The sequence below is a fragment of the Typopeltis vanoorti genome, chromosome 3, assembly GCF_054136105.1.
Source record: "Typopeltis vanoorti isolate ZY-2024b chromosome 3, IOZ_Tvanoo_1.0, whole genome shotgun sequence".
Lineage (NCBI taxonomy): Eukaryota > Metazoa > Arthropoda > Arachnida > Uropygi > Thelyphonidae > Typopeltis > Typopeltis vanoorti.
In genome coordinates this window covers 98,495,671-98,510,931 of record NC_143551.1, presented here as the reverse complement: position 1 = coordinate 98,510,931, position 15,261 = coordinate 98,495,671, and the positions used below count along the sequence as shown (strand labels likewise).

Below are 15,261 nucleotides of genomic sequence, written 5' to 3'. Positions count from 1 at the left end.
GACCATCCCTGGAAGTTACAAAAGGAAACTGTGAGCAAGAGGGGTAGGAATGGTTTCTTTGCATGGAGGGTGGTTGAACCATGGAATGTGGGGTGAGAGCGAGAATGGTCAATGAGTTTAAGGAGTGGTATGATGCACTTTGTGTTTCTTAGGAAGGACCTCCCCCGATGAGTCTTTTGACTCCATGGAGGCCTGAATAATAATAATAATAATAAATATAATAATACTCCTTGAACTGTATCTTTCTACAACTGAGCATTTATAATTATTTCTCTCTTAAGAAATTCTAAAGCAGTTGATATTGAATGTGAATTGTTTCGGAGAGCTCCTGAGAGATTTGTGTTTTTTGTTGATTTATTGGTGTTTTGGATTCAATTTAATGGACTTAAGTGTGTAATTTTGGTATATTATTGGAGCTTTATTAGCGTGGTTAGTGTACTAAAGTGTTTTATAACATAATCTATGTCGGGAAGTCGCCGCTAGATGAATTCGTAATGTGTAGTGTTCGTGCAAGCTCCAGATAAGATAAGTATCATTTTCAGTTATCGATACAAATTACTTAATATTGTGTAGTTTTGTTTTGTTTGCCTTGCGTATTTTAGTGCTTCTATTTTTGGGGTGTTATAACGTATAATTTGACAAAACACGTTGCAAATAATTATGGCACCTGTGCGAAGGAAAATGGCGGCCAGTAATGAAGGTTCGCCATCGTTATCAAAGAACGGTAGCATAAAAGAAATGAGTCAGTGTACTAGCTGTGAAATGTACGCTTTGCGGAGTGCGGTCGGAGTGTGGTTAGATGATAATAAAGGATTGAATGTGTGTAGAAAATGTCGGGAGAATGAGGAATTGAAGTGTATTTCGGATCGTGAGTGTGATATTTTTGTCAACCTTCAGAATGAAGGAAATAGGGATATGACAAGAAACGGCAAGGTTGTACATGAAAATTGTGAGAGTGTGAATGATAGTATAAATGTTTTCTCAGAGAACAAAAAAGATGAGATAGAAGCATTGAGTGAGATCGCGTTGTTGAATAGTGCGATAGAAAGAGCAAAACAGCAGCTAGAGTGCATGAACAAAAGTAGACTGAATGAACCAACCAATAATAAAAGGTATGACAGGAAAAATAGACGTATGAATGTGAACATGAACAAAATGAAGGATAGAGTGCTGTATGGAGACTCGTTAGTACGAGGTGTGTTAGTAGAGGATTTGACAAAATCGTACCAACCTGGTGCGACCATAAAGGACGTAACTGCGTCTATTAGAGAGCAAAAGGAAATGGTGAAAGAAATGATTGTTGTGGCAGGTACGAATGATTTGAAAGGAGATAAAATGGAAATTATAGAAGACCTGAATGAATTGTTTGAGGTAGCAAAAGAAAAGAGTGAGAGAGTTAGAATGATTAGTCTTTTGCCATGGTATGACAGTGAAATGTTTAAAAGGAGGGCTATAATTGCGAATAACTTTATGCGTGGGTTATGTATGACGAGTAGTGTGGAATTTGTGGATGTGTGGAGTGAGTTTGATGGACGAAAGGATCTATATAAGATGGATGGCTTGCATTTGAATGGTTACGGTGTAAGAAGACTTGAGAAAGTGTTGCTGAATGTAGTGGATGTGCAAATTCAGGGAAACTAGATTTGTTAGGGGGGGGGGAGTAGAGATACAGTCCTTATGGAGGCAGTTGAATGTAAGAACGAATATAATATGCCAGAGCAAATAAGGACAACAAATCTGAGTGGGATAGTTAATATAAGGCATCAAGGTAGGGTTGGGGCTAATGGGGGTCTTAAATTCATGTACACTAATACTAGGAGTATTAGGAACAAGAAGGAAGAGTTTTTGGCAATGGTTGGCACTTCCAGACCACAGGTTATAGGTATTAGTGAAACATGGCTGACTGTAGATGATATAACTAGGGGGATTGAATGTGATGGGTATAGTGTGTTCAGGAATGAAAGAGAGAATAAAATGGGGGGAGGAGTATTGTTGATGATAGTTGATGAGCTCCAGCCAAGGAGAATAGAAGTTGAATTGCAGGATAGAGAAAAGAGCACATTTGAGGCCATTTGGTGTGAGATTGTGGCTAGCAGAACTAAATATACAATTGGGTGCTGCTATAGACCAGTGATGGAAAAGATGGTGGTGACAGTATGCACAAGCAAATAGAAGAAATGGGTGGAAGGAGGGTGATTATTATGGGAGATTTCAACTATGGTCGCATTGATTGGAGTGAGGAGAGGACACATGGGAGGAAGGAACTCGATTTTATGCAGTTATTAAGGGATAACTATTTGCGACAGCATGTAATGGAAAATACTAGGGGTCAGAGAGTGCTTGACCTAGTAATTACATCTGAGGATTTGGCTGTAACAAATATGACCTCATTGCCACCAATCGGTGAGAGTGATCATAGGGTCTTAACTTGGGAGGTGGCTAAAGGTGTAGAATTTTCAATTAAGACAGGGTACATGTGGAATTATCGGGCTGGAAAGTATGACAAGCTTAGGAGTTTGATTGGTTCAGTGCCATGGCATGTACAACTGCAAGGACTAGAAGTTGATAGTGCATGGGAGGTAGTTAAGAAGTGCTTGCATGAAGCAATGGCTGACTGTATACCTAGAGTCCGAATAATAAATCAAGTAGGGGTTAAATGGATGAATAACACCATTAAGCTTGAGTTGCAAAAAAAGAAACAACTATGGAGGAAATTTAAGGAGAAGGGTGACCGGCAGGCACATGAACGGTATAAAGCGCAGGCCAGAAAGGTGACGAGTGTGGTAAGAAAAGCAAAAAAGGATTACGAAAGAACATTGGCCATGCAGGCTAAAGAGAATCCTAAACAGTTTTTTTAGATATGTAGCAAGTAAAAGGAAAAATGTACAAGGCAGATTGATTTTAAAGAATGCCGATGGTAGGGAGGTAACTGAATCAGTTGAGATAGTTGAGTTACTGAGTGAGCACTTTGCAAAAGTATATCATCCAGGTGGTGACATTGCAGAAACGAATAAACCAGTAAATTATACGGGAATTGTGGTTAATGAAGTGGAGGTGAGTAGTCTATTGCATAACCTCAATGTGAATACATCTGTGGGATTGGATGGTATACCAGCTCGTGTTGTACGAGAAGCAGCTAAAGAATTGTCAGTACCCTTGACCATATTGTTTAATTTGAGTCTCGGGTCTGGGTTAGTCCCGAGCGGGTGGAAAGAGGGGAAAATAGTTCCACTGCATAAAGGTGGTTCCAAGACTGCTGTTGTAAATTACCGACCGATTAGCATATCAGGAATCATTGTCAAGGTCTTAGAGAAATTAGTCAAGAAAAGAATACAGGATTGGATAGATGAAAATGGGATATTGTATGGGGGACAACATGGTTTCGTGAAAGGTAGATCATGCCTCAGTAACTTGCTCACGTTTTATAACACAGTGACGGCTGAACTGGATAGGGGTAATGGGTTTACAGTGATACTACTGGACCTTGCCAAGGCCTTTGATAGGATACCATATGGAACCCTAATCAGTAAACTGGAGCAGATGGGTATAGATATAGGGTTGGTGAGATGGATAAGAGGGTGGTTGAAGGAGAGATATCAAAGAGTGGTTTATTCAGGAGTGGAGTCTAAAAGACGTCTTGTGACTAGTGGAGTGCCACAGGGCTCTGTTCTTGGACCACTGCTTTTCAATTTGTTCATCAATGATATTGGAAAGGATCTGAGAGGAAGTGTTCACTTGTTTGCTGATGATGCAAAGTTGGGTAGAGCAATTGTGAGTGCACAAGATGTCAAAATTTTACAGGATGATTTGGATAGTTTGGAGGACTGGGCTAGGAAAAATGGATGTCAATTTAATGTGGCAAAGTGTAAGGTTATGCACTTTGGGGTGAAAAGAATAGCAGCAGTATATCGCATTGGTGGAATCATACTCCAGGAGATTGATGAGGCCAAGGATTTGGGAGTGTTGGTGGATAGGGAGTTGAAGTTCAGGGGGCACATTGCAAAAGTAACTAAAACAGCTCACGAAATCACTTGGCTTCTGAAAAATACTTTAACATGCAGAGACGAACAAGTTGTTGTTCCTCTGTATAGAGCCTTGATAAGACACCATCTGGACTTCTGTGCCCAGCTATGGGCACCAGGGTTTCTTTGTGATGGGGAGGAAGTGGAGAGGGTCCAGAGATGAGTGACCAAGATGATAGCAGGTCTGTGGAATGAACCTTATGAGAATAGGTTGAAGATTTGTGGGTTGCAGAAATTGGACGATAGGCGAAGGAGGGGTGATATGATTGAGACATTCAAATTACTGAAGGGTTTTTATAAGATTGATCCAGAAGATATTTTTGATAATATGACTGGTGGTGGGAGGACTAGGGGCCATGCATGGAAGCTGGGCAAGAGCGTGGTTGACAAGGGTGTTAGAGCTAGGTTCTTTACTTGGAAAGTGGTAAATGAGTGGAATAAGCTTCCAGAGTCTCTTGTGGGTGCTACGACCGTGAATGAGTTCAAGGCAAGGTATGATAGATACTGTGTGAATGTTGAATAGTTCTTCTTGACATGATGTTAGGGTCTCCCTCGATGAGTCTGTCGACTCCTTGGAGTTTCCCGGAACAATAATAATAATAATAATAATAATAATAATAATAAGATGGGGGGGGAGAGTACTGCTGATGATAGCAGATGAACTGCAACCAAAAAGAATAGGAGATGAGGAAGGTGGCTGTTCATTTGAAGCAATCTGGTTTGAGATTAAGACCAATAAGACAAAATATACAGTTGGTTGATGCTATAGGCCATGAAATTCCACAGGTGATCTAGAAGACATGCATTGCCAAATTAGTAAAACGAGTACAGGTAGAGTGATTATTATGGCAGACTTCAACAACTAAGGAAATACAGACTGGAAGGAAGTAAGATTGCATGGCTGGAAGGAAACAGAATTAATACACCTGCTGAAAGATAATTAATTAAGGCAGCATGTGATGGAGGGGACTAGGGGTGGGAGAGTATTGGACCTGGTCATAGGATCAAAGAGCTATCCATAACCAAGGTGACAACATTGCCTCCAACTGGTAAAAGTGACCATGCAGTCTTAACTTGGGAAATTGTGAAACATGAGAAATATTTATCAAGAAGGGGTATTTGTGAAACTAAAAGGCAGGTGATTATAACATGCTTAGGAAAAAGCTTAAATTTGTACCCTGACATAAAACACTGTAGGGTAAGGATGTTAATACTGCATGGGATATAGTCAAGGGGAAATTGTATACCTAAGGTAAACAGGGTTAATCAGATAGGAGTTAAATGGATGAGTAATATCATTAAGCACCAGCTGCAGAAGAAGAAAATGCTGTGGAGGGTATATAAAGAGAAAGGTGACCAGCAAACTCATGAACAGTACAAGGCTCAGGCAAGAAAGGTGAACCGCATGGAAAGAAAAGCAAAATAAGATTATGAAAAGAATTTAGCTGAGCAGTCCAAAGGAAATCCCAGAGTTCTTTCATTGTGGCAAGTAAGAGGAAGCATGACTATGGAAGATTAACCTTAATGAGTGATGATGGTCATGAGGAGATAGAAGCAAATAAAATAGTTGATTTACTGAGTGACCACTTTGCAAGCATATATCTTTCTAGTGAGGTTACTGCTTTAACATGTGTGACAGACACTAATGTGGGAACAGAGGTGGATGAATTGGAGGTTCTTAGGATATTGCAGAATCTCAATGTAAATACAGCTGTGGGATTAGATGGGATATCAGCTAGGGTTCTGCAAGAATGCACAAAGGAATTGGCAATGCCTTTGACTAAGTTGTTTAAGTCTCAGGTCCAGTAGAGTTCCAATGGAGTGGAAAGAGGGCAAAATTAATTCTTTGCATAAGGGAGGTTCTAAGACTACAGTAGCAAATTATAGGCCAATCAGTATCTTAGGCATAGTGGTAAAAGTATACTAGAAAAATTGATAAAAAAAAGAGAATTCAAGAATGGGTAGATAAAAATATGATACTCTATGAGGATCAGCATGGCTTTGTGAAGGGTTGGTCATACCTTAGTAATTTACTAACTAACTTTTTATAATAGAGTAACAGCTGAGTTGGATAAAGGAAATGGCTACACGGTGCTTTGCAAAAGACATCATTTGACAAAATACCACATGAAACACTGTTATTCAAATTAGAAAACAAATAAGGATGGATATGACACTGATTAAGTGGATAAGAGGGTGGTTGCTGGACAGATATCAAAAAGTAGTATATGGAGGGACAGAATCAAGGCAAAAACTTGTGACTAGTGGCGTGCCACAAGGTTCAGTGCTGGGACCACTGCTGTTTAATTTCTACATAAATGATATAGGAAATAATCTGAAAGGAAATATTCAGTTGTTTGCTGAGTGAGATGTGAAATTAGGTAGAGTAATAGGCTGATTAAATAGGCTGTCAGTATGGGCAAAAGATAATGGGCATCAGTTTAATGTAGAGAAATGTAAAGTTGTGCATTTTGGGGTAAATAGATTACAAGCTGTGTATCACATTGACGGCACTGCACTCCAGGAAACAGATGAAGCTAGATATTTAGGGGGGGGGTAGACAGAGACAGAGACAGTGGTAGACTCGCCTCTGAATCCTCTGCGTTTCTTCCTCATCCCCCAAGAAACCCAGGGAACCAGACTTGAGCCCAGAAGATTACTTGGATAGTGATGAACATATTAACAAGTAGAAATAAGGAAGTTGTAATTCCTCTTTATAAGGCCTTGATACGCCCACATCTGGATTACTGTGCTCAAGTCTGGTTCCCTGAGTTTCTTAGGGATGAGGAAGAAGCGGAGAGGATTCAAATGCAAGTGACCAAGATGGTGAGTGGCCTGTGGAATGTTCCCTATGAAGATGGATTGAAGGTGTGTGGATTGCAGAAGTTGGCTGATAGGAGAAAGAGAGGAAATATGATGGAAACATTTAAGTTTCTCAAAGGATTTTATGGGATAGATGCAGAGGAAATGTTTCAGCACTTGGCTAGAGGGACCAGAACAAGGGGTCATCCATGGAAGTTGAATAAAGGTGTGGTCTGTACGTGTGTGAGGACTAGATTGTTTTGCTTGGAGTGAATGAGTGGAATGGGTTGCCTGAGTCAGTTGTGAGTGCTTTGTCTGTTAATAGGTTCAAGGAGAGGTATGATGGATTGGGTCTCCTGTGATGACTCTTCGGACTCCATAGAGGTCCCTGTATAATAATATTTGTGGATCATGCAAAACTTATGAAGATAAAATAGTAGGTTACAGCAACAATGAAGAAACATGAATGAGACATTACATTAAATAGATAATAGAGATAATTCAAGACTTTATCCATCGTAAAAAAAAATTCATTATCCACTGTTATCAAACAACATCTTAACTAGGGAAAAAAGATATGCTCAACTAGTTTTTCAGGTGATGATTTGACTGAAAAGGATCTAGAGAAAAGAAGTCCAGGATGTTCATTATGAGGATTATGAGACTGGGAGAGAGGAATACTTTGAAACATGATAAATGTGGGACAGATAGAGAGCAGTTACAATACAGAGATGTATGCTGATGGTGGTATTTTTTTTATCAGATCAACACAGAGAAGATTATGCATATAACCCAGAGAGAGAAAACTGGAAGAAGAGTTCAACCAGAAGATGTACAAAGGAGTATCAAATAAACAGATTTTTTTGCTTGGAGACTGGTATGAAACACATTGCATCCTAGAGGTATAGCAAGTGTAGAGTAGAGACAGCAAAAGGTAGTATTATTTAAGGCAGGAGTCTTCAACGCATGGCTTGCGGAGCTCTTTGCCGTGGCTCGCCGGCCATTTTGAAAAAAGAACTACTTAACATTAAAACGCGATTAAATAAAAATAATTTCAATGAAGCTCATGGGCCACTAAGCTATACTGCGGTATTTAGAATTGTAAGAAGCTTTGCAGATTCACAAGGAACGCTGTGTATGTGATACTTTACATAAAATCCTATAAAAATAAATATTAAATAGACATGCCACAGTCAGTCAGTTGTGAACAGTGTGATATTTGTGTATAAGCGCATGCAGGTTCATCGTGTCATCATCGCCTATTGTGGTTTTATATTGCCAGACTTTTTTCATTAGTGTGAGACATATTCAGTGGATAATAACCGTTACACAGCCATTTTAGATCATTTTTTGAGTTCACCTTCCATCATATGGTGTCTACGAGTAAATAGTGTAAATCAAGTGATTCTTGTCGGTTTTTTTTAATGAAATAACTGGTAAATAGTTTACGAAATTAACAACGCATATAAAGTATATTAATTAAAGGTAACTTTAATGAATAACTTCTATATTTCGGCAATGTCACATTGACATCTTCAGGAACATAAAGATATGGTATGTATGTGCACTCAGGAACTAACACAAAGCAAATGAGGAAGAAAGCAAGAAACTAATATTGTTCCTAAAGTCCTAATGGTGCCCTCTTGCGGGCTAATTAATAAAAAACAAATTAGCCCACAAGAGGGGCACCATTAGGACTTTAGGAACAATATTAGTTTCTTGCTTTCTTCCTCATTTGCTTTGTGTTAGTTCCTGAGTGCACATACCATATCTTTATGTTCCTGAAGATGGCAATGTGACATTGCCGAAATATAGAAGTTATTCATTAAAGTTACCATTAATTAATATACTTTATATGCGTTGTTAATTCCGTAAACTAATTACCAGTTATGTCTAACCAACGTATAAGTCTTGCTACTAGAATTTTTAATGAAAAGTGGACCATGTTGTACTTTTTTTGTGGTGATCGACGATAAGCCAGTGTGTTTAATTTGTCGTAAGTCAGTGTCAGTATCAAAAGAATACAATATAAAATGACACTATGAGACAAAGCATGCGTCCAATTTCAATCACCTTCAAGGGCAGCTTCATGTGGACAAAGTGAGCCATCTCCAAACTGATTTAAAATACCAGCAGGGTATGTTTAAAAGGCAGGGGGGAAGAGAGCGAAGCGTGCGTCAAAGTAAGTTATGTCTTCTTCTTCTTTTCAGCCATTTTCTGTCCACTGCTGGATGAAGGCCTCCTCCAGTTCTTTAAGTTATGTAACAACTGAAAAAATTGCTAAAAAATCAAAACCTTCTTGGACGGCAAGTTTGAGAAAGAGTATCTCATCGCTGATGGGGATATTCTGTGCCCAAATAATAAGGAAGCGTTTAAAAAACTGTGTTTGTCTGGGATAACTGTAGCACGACATGTCGAAGAACTTGCCAATGACATTGAAGGAACTTCAATGTCATTGGCAAATAAAAAAAATGGTTGTCCGAATTTACGTCATATTCACTTGCTTTAATGAGAGCAAAGATGTGAAGGATACAGCACAACTGGCTATCTTTGTCCGTGGCATTGATGAACAATTCAGTGTGACAGAAGAACTGCTAGCGCTCGTACCTATGAAGGGAACGACGAATGGCACTGATATTCTTGTAGCCACCAAGAAAACCTCCAGCGTTTCGACCTCAGCTTAACCAACCTTGAGGGTGTGGTAAATGATGGTGTCACTGCTAGAGTGGGAAAGAACGAAGGGTTTGTTGCGATGCTATGGAAAGAACCGGAACTAAAAGGAAAAGATTTCATCCATTACCACTATTTAATACACCAGGAGAATTTGTGCATGAAAACTATTGGATTTGAGAATGTCATGAAAGTTATTGTGATTGTCGTCAACATTATTAGGGCAAGAGGATTGAATCATCATCAATTCCAAGAGTTTTTGACACGAGAGTGCAAAGTGGATCATGCCAATGTGGTTTATAGTGATGTGCGCTGGTTGAGCAGAGGGAAGGTTCTTAAAAGAGTCTTTGACTTAAGGAGTGAAATACAGCAGTTCATGCAAACCAAGGAGAATCCGATTGCGGAATTTAATGATCTGAAGTGAATGACAGACTTTACCTTTGTAACCAACATCTCATTGCATATGAATGACCTAAATAAGCAGCTACAATCCAAAGATCAACTGGTGTCACCCTGTTTGATCACATGAAAGCTTTTGTGGCCAAGCTCAAACTTTGGGAGGCATAACTTGCAAAAAAAGACTTAACTCGTTTTCAGCTTCTCATTGAGTCCAACTATTCGTCTCTTGATGCATATGCTACAAAATTAGCCGTTTGCGAAGTGAGTTCGAAGAGTGATTTTCGTAACCAACAGTCTTCTTTAGATTTATTTTCAATGCCATTCAGTGTCAATGCTGCCAAAATGCCAGGCTCACTACAAATGGAGCTGCTTGAACCAAAACAACTCTTCTTTGAGAGAAAAATTATTCAATGTGCCCTTGCTTACATTTTACAAAGACTACATTTCTGAATCCTCTCTTTTAGTGTTGCATGGTGATCAGCATTCATTTTAGAAATTATGGACTTTACAACCGTGTTATAAATAACTATTTTAATTTCCCGACGTTTCGACATTCATATTAAGGTCATTATCTAGAGTATATACAAATATACAAGTACAAGCTGAGTTACATTTCGCACAGTAAGCAAAAGAAACAATGATTTGATCACCGGTTATTCTACTGGCTTGACCTCCAGTGAAAAAAAAAAAAAATACAGATAAAATTACAAATTAATTAGTTATTTAGAAAATACATCAAAGCTAAATTCTATTTAAGATAACATGAGAGAAACATTCTTTCTTATAGATAGTTTTCTTACAGTAACGATGTCCTATTTTTAACATTACAATTGTTATATTAGATATTTTTGATTCTGGATTATCTATAGTCCTGTTTATAGTTAACTCTTAGGGAGAAAAGTTCTATGGGTAGAATATGTGCCTTCCATATGCTTGGGATTTTTAGACCATCATTATTGTGCAGATTGGGGTGATCGATAAGAATCTCACAGGCTTCCTTAAATTTGCGTTCATACCATATTTTGGTGTGATGTAAACATGTTGTTTTTCCAATCAATTCAATGTAAAGTGTTCAGGGCATGATCAGAAAGGCCAGCTTCACCATAGTTATTATATTTGATGTGTCGTTTATGTTCCCTTTGTCTGATAGGAATTGCACATCCTGTTTCCCCTATATATGGCAGATTATAGGTGCAGTAAATATGGTATACTCCAGGGTGGGCCAGCAGAGGGAGTGGGTATTTGGATGAGTTGAGTAAGCTTTTTAATTTTGCAGGAGGTTTAAAGGTGTCTTTGAGGTTGTATTTCTGTAGCATTCTGTTTATTTTATCTCATGTCCCTTTAATGTAAGGAATGGTTATAGTTTTATTGTAGTCTGGTTTATCTTTGTTTTTTTTATTGAGGTCTTGTAGAGAATTTTGTTGATAGTATTTTAGTTGTAACCATTTTTTAGAAAAATATTGCTGATAACTTTAAATGCGTTTTCAGCGCTTGTTCATCGGAGCAGATCTTCAAAGCCCTGTTTTTTAGAGTATTAATGACACCTAGTTTTTGTGTAGGGTGGTTGTGTAGGAGTTTATGTGCATATATTGGCCAGTATGTGTTGGTTTCCTGTAAACAGTGAAGGTAAAGACTCTCAGAAGGAAGACATGTGACAAATGTATCAAGAAACGGAAGTGTGTTCTGTTTTTCAATCTCAATTGTAAACTGTATGAGTTTGTGTTGTTTGTTCAGGTGGCTAAGGAAAGTGTCTAATGTCTGGTGGCCATGGGGCCAGGATGCACAATCCCTATCAGACAAAAGGAACATAAATGACACATTAAATATAATAACTATGGTGAAGCTGGCCTTTCTGATAATGCCCTGAACACTTTACATAGAATTGACTGGAAAAGCACCAGTTGTTTACATCACACCAAAACATGGTATGAACGCAAATTTAAGGAAGCCTGTGAGATTCTTATCAACCACCCCAATCTGAATAATAATGATGGTCTAAAAATCCCAAGCATATGGAAGGCACATATTCTACCCATGGAACCTTTTGCCCTAAGAGTTAACTATAAACAGGACTATAGATAATCCAGAATCAAAAATATCTAATATAACAATTGTAATGTTAAAAATAGGACATCATTGTTACTGCAAGAAAACTATCTATAAGAAAGAATGTTTCTCTCATGTTATCTTAAATAGAATTTAGCTTTGTTGTAGTTTCTAAATAATTAATTTTTAATTTTATCTGTATTTTTTTTTGTTTTCACTAGAAGTCATGCCAGTAAAATAACCAGTGATCAAATTATTGTTTCTTTAGCTTACTGTGTGAAATGTAACTCAGCTTGTCCTTGTATATACTCCAGATGATGACCTTAATATGAATGTCGAAAAATCGGGAAATTAAAATAGTTATTTATAACATGGTTGTAAAGTCCATAATTTCTAAAATGATTACATTTCTGAGGACACATTCCCTAATCTTTGATGGCATGCTCTGAAGATGTGCACTTTGTTAGGAAGCACATACTTATGTGAGCAGTTCCAGAATGAAGCATGTGAAGTCCAAGACAAGAACTCAGATTATGGACCAACATCTTGAGAATACTCTGTGCATAGCGACTTCCAACATTGATGCCAACATTGACAAGCTGGTCAAAAAAAAACATTGCCAAGTTGCCCATTGACATTGTAAAAAATGAATGTTTTCTTCATTAAATTATCTTTTTTCAAGTATTGATTTTATTTACTTATTATGAACCCGACTCCTACCTACGCTCTTAAAGCTGAGTATGTTTATTTTTATATGATTTTATGTAAAGTATCATATGTTCAGCCTTCCTTGTGAATCTTGAAAGCATCTTAATTGAAATTTTTAATGCGGCCGCACTGTCTGAAAGGTTGAAAGGCCCCCTGATTTAAGGGATAGTATAATCACATAATGTCATTATTATCAATGGTGAGTGGTAATCCTGAAGTAATGATAGAGTTTAGTCATCATTTTCATGCCACACAGAGTCATGATAGTCATAAAACCTGTTCGTTTGTTTGTTTGCTATATCTTTTTACCAGTACACATAATCTTTAATGATTATGAAGATAACAAAAGCTTTGACATATTTTGGGCAGACAGACTGTTCTGTGGAAAAGATAATTAATGAACATCAATACTACACTGAATAATTTGAAACCTCAAAAGTCTGATTTGGCACAACATAGTAATGACACTAGATACAGTATCACAGTATCCTTTGCAATGAAGCTTGTCTTCATAGAAGCAGTTTTAAATATGAACGGCTTTCCAAAGAAAGTTGTGAAGCCATTTAACAATTCAGGCCTAACCTGAATCAGAACAGTTGCCTTTCTCTCTCCTAAAAGTTTTGGAGATTCCCATTTTCTGCCAACAAGATGCATGAAGAGTATAAAACACAGGCCAGAAGAGTGACTAGTATGGTAAGGAAGAGGAAACTGGAATATGAGAGGAGATTGGCCCTAAGATCCAAAGAAAATCCTAGGGAATATTTTACATATTAGGCCAGTAGGAAGAGAAATGACTGTGGAAGAATGATATTGTGGGATAAAAATGGGAACAGAGTGACTGATGCAGAGGACATAGTAGAATTGTTCAATGATCACTTTATTGGAGTATTTCATCCTGGATGAGTCAGTTTTAATACTAGAGGGATTGGGCAGGTTCAAGGTTTAGAGGTACAGGAGGAGAGTGTGTTTCAAGTACTGAGTACTCTGGATGACAGTAAAGCTGTGGGACTGGATGGTATTTCACCACGAGTTTTGAGAGAATGTGCTACGGAACTGACAGTGCCTTTGACCTGGCTTTTCAATGAAAGTCTGGCTACTGGAAAGGTGCCCATGGAATGGAAGGAAGGTAAGATAGTGGCATTGCATAAGGGCGGAAGCAGACTGGAAGTATCTAATTATAGACTAGTTTGTGTGTCATCAGTAGTTAGTAAGATCTTGGAGAAAGTAGCAAAGGACCATATACAGCATTGGGCAGATGAGGGGTAATGTTATCTGTGAGAGTCAACATGGATTTGTGAAGGGGATGCTCTTGTTTTAGCAATATGCTAGCCTTTTATGATAAAGTTACAAGAGCATTAGATGAAGGAAAGGCATATTCTACCATTTTTTTAGACTTATGAAGGCATTTGATAGTGGTGCCACATGATAAGCTGATATTTAAGTTGCAGCACATGTGTTTGGATGTCAGATTGGTCAACTGGACTCAGGATTAGCTGTCTGATAGGTATCAGAGAGTGGTGTATGGTGGGGCAGTTTCAAGGAAGCAGAGGGTTACAAGTGGGGTCCCACAGGGCTCAGTGCTGGGACCTATATTGTTTAACCTTTATATCAATGACATTGTCAGTGGATTGCAGGGTGATGTTCAGTTGTTTGCAGATGATGCAAAGCTGGGAAGGATTATTAGTAATAGTGCAGATGCAGCAGCCCTGCAAGAGGATTTGAATAAGCTAGATAGATGGGCAAATGAATGGGGATTTCGGTTTAATGCAGCAAAATGTAAGGTCTTGAGGTTTGGGAAACATCGATGGGACACTGCATATTCTATGGGAAGAGTTATACTGGAGGAAGTAGGGGAGACAAGAGATCTGGGTTGATGATTGAAAGAAACCTGAAATTTAGGGGACATATTGCAAAGGTGGTGAAGGTAACACAGAGGATTGCTGCAATAATGAGAAGGACACTGACCTTCAGAGATAAAACAGTTATCATTCCATTGTATAAGACCCTGATCAGACCACACTTGGACTATTGTTCTCAGATTTGGTCCCCAGGATTTAAAGGGGATAAATTAACTGTGGAAAGGGTACAAAGGCAGATAACAAAGATGGTTTCAGGACTGTACAATGATAGTTATGATGATCGGCTGAGGGAATGTGGACTGCAGAGTTTGGTGGATAGAAGAAGGAGAGGTGATATGATTGAGACTTTTAAACTGTTGAGAGGTGGTTACAGGGTTGACACTGGGGAGTTCTTTCCCTTGGTTGAACAGCGGGAAGGAGTGATGACAAGAGGCCATCCCTGGAAGTTACGAAAGGAAACTGTGAGCAAGAGGGTGAGGAGTGGTTTCTTTGCATGCAGGGTGGTTGAACCACGGAATACATTGCCTGATGGAGTCGTGAGAGCGAGAACGGTCAATGTGTTCAAGGAGTGGTATGATAGACTGTGTTTCTTAGGGGGGGGGGACCTCCTCTCGATGAGTCTTGATAGACTTTGTGTTTCTTAGGAAGGACCTCCCACGATGAGTCTTTTGACTCCATGGAGGCCTGAATAATAATAATAATAATAATTAATAATATTAAAAGCAGTACAGTAATGAGGATATGATGCACCTGTG

The 15,261-nt window shown here is 38.5% G+C and overlaps 1 protein-coding gene across 1 annotated transcript in view; it reads right to left on the bottom strand.

Moving 5' to 3' along the window:
• LOC150108410 (endosome/lysosome-associated apoptosis and autophagy regulator family member 2-like) overlaps positions 1-15,261 on the bottom strand; it is a 477,226-nt gene that overhangs the window by 200,391 nt on the left and 261,574 nt on the right. The gene's annotated exons all lie outside the window — the stretch shown is intronic.